Raw genomic sequence first — 12,500 nt, 5'->3', positions numbered from 1 at the left:
CATCTTTCTTCTCACAGACATACTGCCTATCCTTTCCCTTTTACTCTCATCTGTACCACATCCACACACATTAAAAGACCCAAATCTTAGGGTTCTGGTTGAAAACTCCCCCCAGACCCTCTTATTTATTTGTTTGTTTATTTATTTATTTATTTATTTATTTATTTATTTATTTATTTATTTATTTATTTATTTATTTATTTATTTATTTATTTATCTATTTATTTATTTATTTATTTATTTATTTATTTTTAGGAATGTCCTCTTTGGGGCAACATGGGGAAGGATGCCTAGTCCTATCCTCGTTTATCGCCTTTTACGACTCAAGTGGACATACTTGCTGACAGTATTTTTTCCTCCACCACAGGGTTCGGTGGAGCGAGAGAATGAATATTCAGAGAAGTGGTACAGGACAGTAACAAGAGTGGGGCGGGGGGCAGCATAACGGAGGGACAGTCGTAGGATAATAAAGTTTAATAATTTCTAAATGAGTAGAAATTTCCTCTACCACAGACAAAATGACGTGTGACTCTGGTCCGTAGGGGCGCCTCATATAGACCCTAAAGTATCAGTTGCATGCTGTTGAGGAGCTTTTAACTCCACAATATCATGCAGCCAATAGTCCGGGAAAACAACAACAACAAAAACGATCGACCGTTATAACGTGAACGTTGAACATGTAGTGCATGACTCCATCACTACTTGTGCTTATTAATTTGTATTTGATTTCACTCAAGCAATATACCAATTTTACTGATTGACCCGCGGATTCATTTATTCCTAGGGAACAAAATTCGTATTCTTTGGTTTTATCTTCGATTTAACTATCTAATCTGTACCTAATCTAAGCCTTAAAAAAGTAAACAGGGAAAAAATATACCAAGTATTGATATAATGAACATCGCGCGAATGAAAGAGTATCAGAGTCACCTAGGTTGGGGATTTTGTTAACCTGTTGATTTGTTTTAACCAAGCTTGGCTCTAATACAAACAAACTGGCCGCATGGAGCTGGTCATCATGTCATTTTAACAATAAAGCAATAAAGTCTGTGCCATTGTGAAATATGTACTCACAAAAATGTACTCACCCTTTGAATTTTTTTGTAATGTTGTCAAATCTTTTAGTTCACTTTATCAATTGTGTCTGAAAATGGTGGTCATCAGTTTGAAAAAAAAAAAAAATCCCCCCAGTCTAGTCCAGTCTAGTCCCCACTACGTGTTCGCAAATTATCGCGCCGATGACCACCAATTTCCAGGCACACCTTACGAGTATATCGTCAACCAATGAACTTGACTACGTTATGACACATTTCTAAGAGTGAATGTATTCTATTTAGGAGAGTTCTATTACTGGTTAGATGAGCCTGAGGGGAGTTAAAGTCCTGATATGTCTTGATATGTCAAAAGAGGAAAAAAAGCCAATGAAGTAGGAAGGAATGAAATGAGGAGGGAGATTAAAAAAAAAAAAAATAATGAAGAGGAAGGCGAAAGTCCGGGTTTGAATATTCATCAAGAAGTGATGGTGAGGAGCCTACGCTAGGAGGTGCTGAGTAGCTGCGGCCGAAGCCGTCACCTTTGCCGTGTACGCTTGGACTGTTGGGGCAGGTGACAATCAATGCTGGGAATCGGAGAAATGGGAAGGATTCGAACCCACGACTAAGCGAATACGAGGCCAACACGCCTTCAATTACGTCATCAGCATATTTCAAGGGGAAAGGAAAAAATAGTAACTGGTAGATAGGAAAGTAGAAATTGGGGATCTGCAGCATTGAACAGCGGCAAATATAAGAGAGAATTTATACAGGTATAATAATAAAAATATTGAGTGGGTAGGGTATTTGAGACAGGCAGCACAAGCCAAAGAAGAGAATATCGAAAAGGGTAAGGAAAGTTGAAAACGAATAAGGAATGTAAAAAAAAAAATAATAAAAAATAAAAAAATAAAATAAAATAGAATAAACTCAAGGCTAAGAAAGGGGAACGTAAATAGAAAGAGACACGGGAATTCGAAAAAATAAAGGAGAAAGGTAAATCAAAAAAGGAGAATTAAGGCTAGAAAGTAAGTGGGAAAGGGGAGGCCAAAAGGGGGAAGTGAGGGGAAACCCATCAAGAGCGTAGGAGGAGGATGTTCCTGACAGGGAATTCCCGAGAAGCGATGACGTGGGAATAATCTTCAGGTCCCAACCCGGGTTGGGTTTTGCCTCAAGAGGTAAAGAATAGGTGGAAACGGATGCCGGTTCTGAAAATGAATTCTGTTATGATTGATACTGTTATTATTTCTATCGCTATTATTACTATAAAAATGATGAATAATACTATTATCGTTATTATTATTATGGCTATTATAACCTATTTTTATTACAATGATCATTATCATTATTACTATCATCATTATTATTATCATTATTATTGTCATTATTAGTATTAATCATTATTATCATTATTACTATTATTGTCATTATTGATATTACAATTCTTATTGTTGTTTGTTGTTCATGATTTAGACGTTTTGTCTTTGATAGTAAGTCTAAAATTTACTGTCCCATGGCGATTTTATTCATTTGGAGGAAACCTTTGTCAACCATGTGATTGTTAATAGTCTGTCCTACTACTGATAACTGGTTTCATTAGAGTACACCAATATAGAAATGTACAGTGATGGTGAGGGGAACACGCCCCTAGAAAAATTATTGGAACCACAGGATTTTATATGAAAAAGAAATTATTGAACAGATTCTTCACTATCCCGAAGAAATTAGATGGTACGAATTTCAGGCTCGATTTTTTCTTTAGTTACCTTTCGAACGCTCGATTAGGACTAATTTAATTTCGTTTTTCGGTTCGAAATGTTATTTGTGACTAATGAAGTATAGAGGCGCGCAGTGGCAAGAGGAGAGGTAGGGGAAATGGACGGCAGAGGTGCTCCGTGCTCTTCAGTATGCTGCGTGCTCGCGGGGAAGGTAGACGTTAGGGAAAGCGCTTTCTCGCGCCGTTCGCGTTGTCGTCGTCGTTATCGCGGACCTCGGTGAAGTTCCACGTTGTGTTGAACATTTGCCTTCGTCGATGTTGGATGTGTATCATTCGACATAAACTTAAACGATGAGGAAAAGGGATTATTACCCTTTGGAAAGTGTGGGAGATAGAGTTACTGGTACTATATACGAGTGATTCCTTGGATATTTGTTTGGATAAACGATGTTATTGTTGGATCAGAACTGGTTCTGAATAGTTATTGTTTGATAATTGAAGAACTGGTACTCTATATCCTAGGAAAAATTCTGGAAAAGCGTGGTCCCCGAAAATGAACATATTTTTCAGAAAATACCGAAAAAATATTAAAAAAGGTTCTGTACGCAAGTGAATTTGCTGTTGATTCCTCGATCAACGTTCTCTGGTCGTCTGTCACCCGTTTGGATGACGAGATGAACTGAGGATCGATAATTCATATGTTTGTTTATTTCATCTTTGGGGGTCTGCAAATAAATTGAATATTAAATGGTAAGTTAACCATAAATTGCATAATTTTCTAACCTAGAAATAGTATAAAATAGTATATAAAAACCCATATAGTATGTCTTAATGTAATCTGAAAATAGTGAAATATATATTATTCTTGGTCAGAGTAATGATTACCTAAAATTCAATCGATTTTTTTTCAGCTACAAAATTGCACAAACATGCATATTATAGAATGTTCTGTATTGTTGCACATTATAATCTTTTTCACAAAAATTTCTATAATAATTTTCTAGTTGTTGACACGACTTCAGAAGAATTCAAAATGGCGGATATCCATTGCAGCTTCGAGTCAAACAGCTGATACAAAATAATCATTCGACAACAGCCTCGACTGCTGCAGTGGTATGAAAATGCGTTAAATAAGGTTACCAACATATATGAAATTCCCTTAAAGTGAAAAATTGGAGAAAAACTAAATAACGAAGACGTAATATCTTAGACGTACCTGTGCAATTGCTTTGGCTTGGGTGTGCAGGTGCGACTGTGCGGTGGGGTCGGTGACGGAATGGTGCGATGTGACGTGAAATGACAAATATTCGCAAAATTAATCTGGAATAGGTTGCAGACTTCATCTAGGAAGGAGGATGGTGTTGTCGTGATACCAGTGATATAGATCCCTACATAAGACCGAGGTAAGGATGATTTTTGAAGAAAAAATCGTGAGTGGAAATGGGGCGAACAAATCGTAGGGGTGTGCGACAATATGGCGGACGACTCGGAAGCTTCCGTCGGACATCTTGACTTGCGGGCGGCTGGGAGAACTGGAAGGCTCTATTCTTTATTCATTATCACTCGTGCCCTCTTGGTTCATTTTTCAATATCATTATAAACGAGTTTTTGGGGATAATTAAGTCTCTACATTGGAATGAGTTACAGCAAATGAATCTCTACTATGTGCATTCCAACACTGTATGTATTCATTGAACTACTTTGAGAAATATTTTGCCTTTGATAAGGTTTTGAAAGATATTTCATTTCATGTCCCACCTCAAACTTAAGCATATGTCTATAGCAATTAGTGTTGATGAAGTTATACAAATAATCTTTGATATTTTTCATGGTATGATTGATAACTGAGATGATGTTTCGTCATGCATACAGCACTGATTCTGAAGTTGGAATATTTCACTGTAGTTAAAATATCTGTCTCGTGTCCATAGATCGCTTGTTAAAAGATGAGTTTAATTCAGAATGTTATTGATGAAAATATATAGAGTGAAATTCAAGTATATAGTTGAAGCAGCTTCACACATATTACGTTCTTGTTCCACCGGTTATTGATCGCTTTGTTGTTTTGAAAACAAGAGGCCATAGACTCAGTGAAGAGAAGGGAATTTAATTAATGTTGTTTCCACAAAACCACTCTTTGGAACACATATTATTTACATTCACAGATACACACACACACACACACACACACACACACACACACACACACACACACACACACACACACACACACACACACACACACACACACACACACACACACACACACACACACACACACACACACACACACACACACACACACACACACAGACTAATAAACACATGTTACAAGCATGTTCCTTTTTTGTTTGTGTATATTTGTGTTTGGGTTGGTTATTTTGGATTATTAACTGCATATTTCTGTTTCTTAATATTTTGTTTAGATTGGCTTGCCAATGTTCATGTATATCAAGACATCTCCACAGTACATAGACAAACAAAAGGGTCATTATGAATACAGAAACAGGAGAGTTAGTAAGTAACAGTGGTAGGGCTCACAAATAATCACTTCAACCAATATGTACTATGATGAGGATACTCCTTGGGATACTGACAATTCAACAAGGTTTTAATTCTTTTTATCTAGTTTGTACAATATCAAACTTAAGTTCATATTAGCAATAAGAATGTGTTAGGTATGACTGGACTGAACTACATTTCTGTCTAAATTTGTGGAATTGCCTAGACTCTTGCAGTCTCCTTGATTCTTATGTTCTTATGATTTACTTGTTATCATTTTCTATTCATTGTTCCAGTCTACGTTTTGTCTATTGTCTCTTGTCTTATATCTCGTCTGGACACATGGACTGTTCCATTACTATAACTGCATTGTTTTATCCTCATTCTCAAACCTTTACCAGTTTGACCAATTAACATATATCACAAGGTTTACAAGAGATGTAGTAGACATAAGACCTATTGTTATCATTTTCTATTCATTGTTCCAGTCTACGTTTTGTCTATTGTTTCTTGTCTTATATCTCATCTGGACACATAGACTGTTCCAATACTATAACTACATTAATTTATCCTCATTCTCAAACCTTTACCAGTTTGACCAATTAACATTTATCACAAGGTTTACAAGAGATATAGTAGACATGACCTATTGTAATCAATGAAGAGACTGTTACCTTCATTTGTATTATTAAATACAACATAGATGTTCAGTTCATTTAGGATATGTGGAAGTCTTACTAAATTCTAGTGGAATGGAAAAAGTGAATATTTTTCTTCCAACATTTAATTTCTTAGTCTCATCATGTTAAATTCCAATATCTTTTTAGCCTACTTAACAAACGTTTTTGATATCTTAAGTTACATGGAATGTCCTCTACCTAAGAATTATTCTACAACCTCCAAGTAACAATAAAAAGCAAATATTTTTCTTTTCTTACATTCCTTAAAATTGTACTTGGGATATATCTATACTGTTTCTTTGTTGCTTCAAATTTCTTATTCATTTGGGCAATATACTGTAGTTTTTGCACATATATTTATATGAAATGGAAAAGACGGACTTCATTGTCATCAGGTGAATTTCTGAAGAGAAAATTGTTTGACTTCATGATGTTGGGTCTTCCCCATCTAAATCAAGTTACCTGGCAATAGTTAAGATAAACATGACAAGTTAACAGTAAAAGAAACTCTTTGATTCTTTGACTTCTTGCTATGTTTTCCCATTTGAACGAAATCACTTGGTGGAAGCAAGACTACTATAAGAGTATCAAAGCATGAAGGGCCCCATGGGCATTCAAATGTCAACCATATTCATTTCTGAAATAAGGATCATTATATAAATCATGGGCAAGCCCAATAACCTTGAGACCAATTTCGAATGAAACTTGTTAGCTTTAACGTCACTCCCTTGTTCACAAGAGTCCCTATTTAAGGCGTGATTCAGTCTCTGAACAATGATATTCATAAGGTTTCCTATGTTGGAGGTAACTACCTCAAGCACATTTTTTTTTTCAAGTGAATATTTTCAACTTATTAAAGTAGATGTTTAGGCATAAAAAAGAAATATCACCCATTTCATTCACTCCTAACACTTATTTCTTTCACCCCTTGATTAAACCAATTACCCATCATAATCAAACAATTTGGAATGGCAAGTAACCTCACCCTATTTCGTGTTTTATGATTTAGCATTTCTTCGTCACTTGCTTTATCATAGAATTATGATACAGTGTTTGACTCAGATGAAACCGTAAATGATAATAATACCCAGAAATTTAGTCTCTCTCTCTCTCTCTCTCTCTCTCTCTCTCTCTCTCTCTCTCTCTCTCTCTCTCTCTCTCTCTCTCTCTCTCTCTCTCTCTCTCTCTCTCTCTCTCTCTTTCTCAATTTTTATATTTCTATTCATATTTCATGTGATGTTATATTCCAGACAACCGATTCTGTCAAATGGTATATCAAAACTGCATATATATATATACATATATATATATGTATATATATATATATACATATATATATATATATATACATATATATATATATATATAATATATATATATATACACACAAAGAAAAACACACACACACACACGCACGCACACACACACACACACACACACACACACACACACACACACACACACACACACACACACACACATACACACACACACACACACACACACAAACACAAAACACACACACACACACACACACACACACACACACACACACACACACACACACACACACACACACACACACACACACACACACGCACACACGCACACACACATCCATGTAAGAGACCACAACCATCCTATTGACTTGGATAATTCTAATGTAATAATTTCTTGTAGATCTTTATTAGAAAGAAACATTATCGAATCCATGCACATTAAACAAGCCTTTGACCATAATATTAATTTAAGTTTAGTATTATATAAACTTGATGATTTTATTATTGATAAATTGTAAAAAATTCTCCAAGTGGTACTCGGCCGGGGTGACGTAACGTCATGTGACCAAACGTCCTTAAAAGTAAACATACGTCTCAACCTGATTATGAAGCATCTTGTATGTCCTTCCCATGTTCCTAGCTTGTCTGCTACTTTATGTATATATCTTTCCACCTATGTTTCTGTAACTGTGTATTCCTTGATAATGTCTTAAATAGACGGAAACGTTCGGACTAAGCTTCTTATTTCCCAGTGGTTTTTTCTACACACACACACACACACACACACACACACACACACACACACACACACACACACACACACACACACACACACACACACACACACACACACACACACACACACACACACACACACACACATATATATATATATATACATATACACATACATATATACATAAACACAAATATATGCATATACATAATCATGGTAATCACTTTCACAAACACTAGATATCTCTGAATATCTTTATTGTTTGGCAAACGAGAGTCTATCATAGACTTTTTCAGTATGAACATGTAAATCAGTATCCCATATGTATCAATTCTATTTGTGGCTCTTGTTTGTAAAATGTGTTCATAATAGTGAGCCTCTTCCTGACAAGAGGTCGTCTTCACCTTCATTTTTTTTTCTTTTGCAAATTTCGAGAGCAACTATCATAGCTTTCAGCCCAAATCTATTAGTAAAATCATATGCACTGAAATCATCCGCAAGCACCATATCACCATAACCCACATTATCTATGGTATTTTGCAATTCTTTCAGTTGAATGACAATTGCAATTCATTCTGGCTTCCACTAGGCTACTTTATTTAGCTGCGTGTCATCCATTAGACAGTAAAGAACGAATGGTTCATATTTTTAAAAACTTTTGCCAGCCCTTGCAAACGCTTTTTACCACTAGATAGTAGAATCATACCAACTTCATTGGCTAAACCTATAATAACTACCAGTAAGTTTAGGTAGATAAGCCAGGAAGCCAGGTAAATTGAACTAGAAAACCAAATTAAATCTTATTTCCTAATGGTAGAAAGTAGTCTAAAAATCTAAAAACACTACCTTAAGGGAGCGTCGCCAAGGATCATTCGAAAAATTCTGGTACATGAGCGAATTTTATGAAAACATTAAACAAAAATCTTCATGATGGTGGCAACACTCATACAAAGCTATACAACTGAATTTCGTTTCTATTCTTTTTATACAGCATAAAATAGATAAAATATTGGCAACCTCTGGCAATCCCATTGCATAAAAAATATTCTGTATATTGAAACAGCGTCAACATTTCTATAGCTATTTAATTTTTGCTACAGAATTGTGTTTTGGCAACTCCTCCCACCAGCATACCCCACAAAGACAGTGAACAAGGCACCGGTACTCTTGAAAAGGTCAAAGTAAGGTAACGTCGCTCCTGGCGCTCTTGCGTACGCAACAATTTTTGATTCCTCGCCCTATATTGTTGCTGTGATTATGAAAAAATTAACAAGAAACATGAGAATATAGAGAGCCCCCGTGAGTGCCTGAAATAGAAACAAGAAGGAAAAAGAAAGAGGAGAAAAACAGCACAGCTGCACCCAGCACTCCGCAAGCATTTACTAGCCACGCCCACCTTACACCTCCTCCACCCACGCCACACCACTCACCCTCACCTCACACCTCATCAGCAAAGAAGAGGAAATTGGAGATTTGCTATACATCGCAACCATCAAACAAATGGTCGCAAAAAATGGTCGCGAAAATTTAAATACCCCGTCCTGTAAATTTTATGTTTTTGTTCTTTCTTTTGTAATATCTTCGGTTGTTCTTTATGGATTTTTTTTTCATTTGAAAGAAAACATCATGCTCTTTATTCTGTGTAGTAAAAAATAAAAGAAATTTGAATTAAAAATTATTTATGAAACCTGAATTTTGCAGCATTTTTGAATTATTTAGATTTTGAAAAAAAAAATGTATTCAATAAGATTTGTTTCCCAGACTCTAAGCTTTCATTTAATACCAAGCTGAATGATGTGGAAGGATTTTCCATTAAATAATTATAGCTTGACTAGAGCTCACTATATATTAATTTAATGTTCACTATCCCTTATATATACACAGGAGGAACACAATACCCTGAGGAATTACACACTAATACATGGTGTATTTATACCTATATTCAATAAACACATTTGAAGAAAAAAATCACCTACTCTATAAAGCTATGCGACACTCCCTTAAGTCTTTATACTTTCTTAGGTCAATCGTCTACGATATACCGATGAATACTTCGAATTAACCCTTTATGTCTCTTCCTCAGGATCGAGGAGGACCAGGAGCCGGGTGTCCGGGATCTTCCGGTGTGTTGATTCCTTCTTTAGGGCAGCGAAGCGCCCTCGAGCGCCACCACCGTCAAGCTGGGTTCCTCCGTGTCAGCACACATTAGCCGGGCATCGAAGCCTAGCTCGGCCGTCTCGTCCCCGACTGCTGCTCCTACGTCACAAAAGTGAAGCCATGCTTGTCTTTATTTAATTTTTGTCCAGATTCATAGCGTTGATAATTGTGTGTGTGTGTGTGTGTGTGTATGTATGTGTGTGTGTGTTTGTATATAATTATATTTGCGTAATGGGTGTAGGAAAGGAGCTATATTCGTTTAGTCCTGTCACTTTTTCATTCAGTTATCATACCTTGTGTGTGTGTGTGTGTGTGTGTGTGTGTGTGTGTGTGTGTGTGTGTGTGTGTGTGTGTGTGTGTGTGTGTGTGTGTGTGTGTGTGTGTTTTTGTGTGTGTGTGAAAGAGGGAGAGAGAGAGAGAGAGAGAGAGAAAGATGTGATACGTGACTCTCAACCTGTTGCTTGCGAACACCTCTATGTTCTCTCGATTTGGAAGTGTTTTTTCATGGAGGTCAACGTCGTTCTCGCGAGCACCCATTATTTGAAGGCCTGAACCTAATAAAGAGCTCATAGTCTTAAAATACATTTGATCTACACAAGCTTTATTTCTAGATGGTTTGTGAACACACTTTAAGGTTACTATGGTCTTTAAAATAAGAATTATTTATTAACTTGTTTTAGTATATCTAAAATTATCATGATATTCTTGTAAGTATTAAGAAAACCGGCTGAGTGCTTGTTAGATTAAGAAATTTAGGAACCTTTGAAGTAATATCTAAAAGAGAATAGTCTTGATATATATTTGATCGACATAAGCTTTATTCTTAGAGATTTTATGAACACGCTTTAAGGTTACTGTGGTCTTTAAAACAAGAATTATTAATTAACTTGTTTTAGTATATCTAAAATTGTCATGATACTCTTGTAAGTATTAAGAAAACCGGCTGAGTGTTTGTTAGATTAGGAAATTTAGAAACCTTTGAAGTAATACCTAAAAGAGAGTAGAAGTAAATAAGAAAACCACGAAGAAAGCGATAAGTATAAAAAAAAGGAGCCTTTTAGGAGCAGGAATAGATTATATTGGAAACGTGTAATGTGAATTTATAAACTAATGAAAAGTAGGTGAAATCAATTTGGCCAACTACATAGTTAAAGTAACCTTCCCACACAAGTGATTGAGTAGTACAGCTCCAGGTTTCAAGACTCATTTAGATAAACACTTCAGGCAAAATACTGTGATGTCTATAAATTGGTTATTATATGTTTGCTTGTTTTACTTCCCAGATTAGGTGTTTGTTTATTACTTTATTATTCTTTATCTGTATCTGACTCATAAACCTAAAGGTTTGTCAGCTAAGTTCTTTTTCAGTGTGACCTACATTTTACACCAACTTATAACTTGTGAGAAGTATAGCGCCTCTTGTAGCACATATCTAGTCGTTTTGATAGCATGATATATGTGTTTACTTTCTTTTTCTCTCCATCCGAACTCAGAGTAATCTTCAGCCAAAAAGGAATGGTGATCACTTTCAACTTTTACTACCCCTTTATTCTTTTACCCTCCTTAAATCACTCCTTTCGTACATTTATGATTTCATCTCTTCGGTTCAATCTTATCTCCAAGGAGAGAAGCGCTGATTTTTGTTGACAATATATCTCTATTCGGCATCGTTAAGGACAGAAAGGTATCCAGATGGGATGCCTTGCCATCATAACAAGTAGTAAGCTAAGTCCACACCAACTTACTGCTTGGCAGATGTGAAGTCTCTAATGTATCCTATGATCATGACTCCAGAAGAACACAATTTAGAGACCTTTACAAACTACAATCCAGTGGTTTACCCCTTTTCTCTTTTCGTGTCCAGTCATCTTGTGATCGTTTCGTGGCAGTAGTCACAGATGTAGTAATCTTCCACACCTTTTCAGTCAATAGGGGAGTTCCTCAGGGTTCTGTATTCCCACTTACTATTTTCCCCCTTTTCGTTGGAGGTCTTTCTCCATTCTGCAACTCTTACAGTTAATTCCATCGGTGGCTCAGCACTTTACTTCTCATCCTATATCTTATTTTTATGTAATTCTAGTAATAGGTCTATGTTTATTCTAATATAAAATATTAAGAAAAAAAGCTTAGCAATGTTGATACCAAAGCTCGGTTATTACTGACAATATTTTGAAAACTGACGTATTCATCTCTCCTACAGTAGTGAAAAGTAGCAAAGTGGGACAACACTGATAATGTGTAAAATATTTGTATGTAACAACAATGGTCATGAGTGCAATGATATTTCCATCATGCTGTAGAAAACATCGTACAGAAATGCCTTCCACAAACTGTTGGTCTAAGATACAAGAACTTCTTTATTCTTAATCATTAATCAGTATCAAATAGAAACCTGAT

At 35.8% G+C, this 12,500-nt stretch overlaps 1 protein-coding gene across 6 annotated transcripts in view; it reads left to right on the top strand.

The window, feature by feature from the left end:
• LOC143036896 (uncharacterized) overlaps positions 1–12,500 on the top strand; it is a 91,251-nt gene that overhangs the window by 51,652 nt on the left and 27,099 nt on the right. The window contains exons 1-3 of one of the 6 annotated variants that reach the window (XM_076204866.1): positions 2,899–3,498; positions 9,047–9,132; positions 10,030–10,215. The gene's annotated coding sequence lies outside the window, so the exon portion shown is untranslated. Of the gene's footprint in view, positions 1–2,898; positions 3,499–3,752; positions 3,862–3,952; positions 4,152–9,046; positions 9,133–10,029; positions 10,216–12,500 lie in introns of those variants that run through there. The other 5 variants (XM_076204872.1, XM_076204856.1, XM_076204837.1 and 2 more) reach the window with 5 other exon arrangements.

The sequence above is a fragment of the Oratosquilla oratoria genome, chromosome 2, assembly GCF_046742065.1.
Source record: "Oratosquilla oratoria isolate Oo_2021 chromosome 2, ASM4674206v1, whole genome shotgun sequence".
Taxonomy (NCBI): domain Eukaryota; kingdom Metazoa; phylum Arthropoda; class Malacostraca; order Stomatopoda; family Squillidae; genus Oratosquilla; species Oratosquilla oratoria.
Note: the sequence above shows the minus strand (reverse complement) of the source record. Positions and strands in the feature narration are given on the sequence as shown.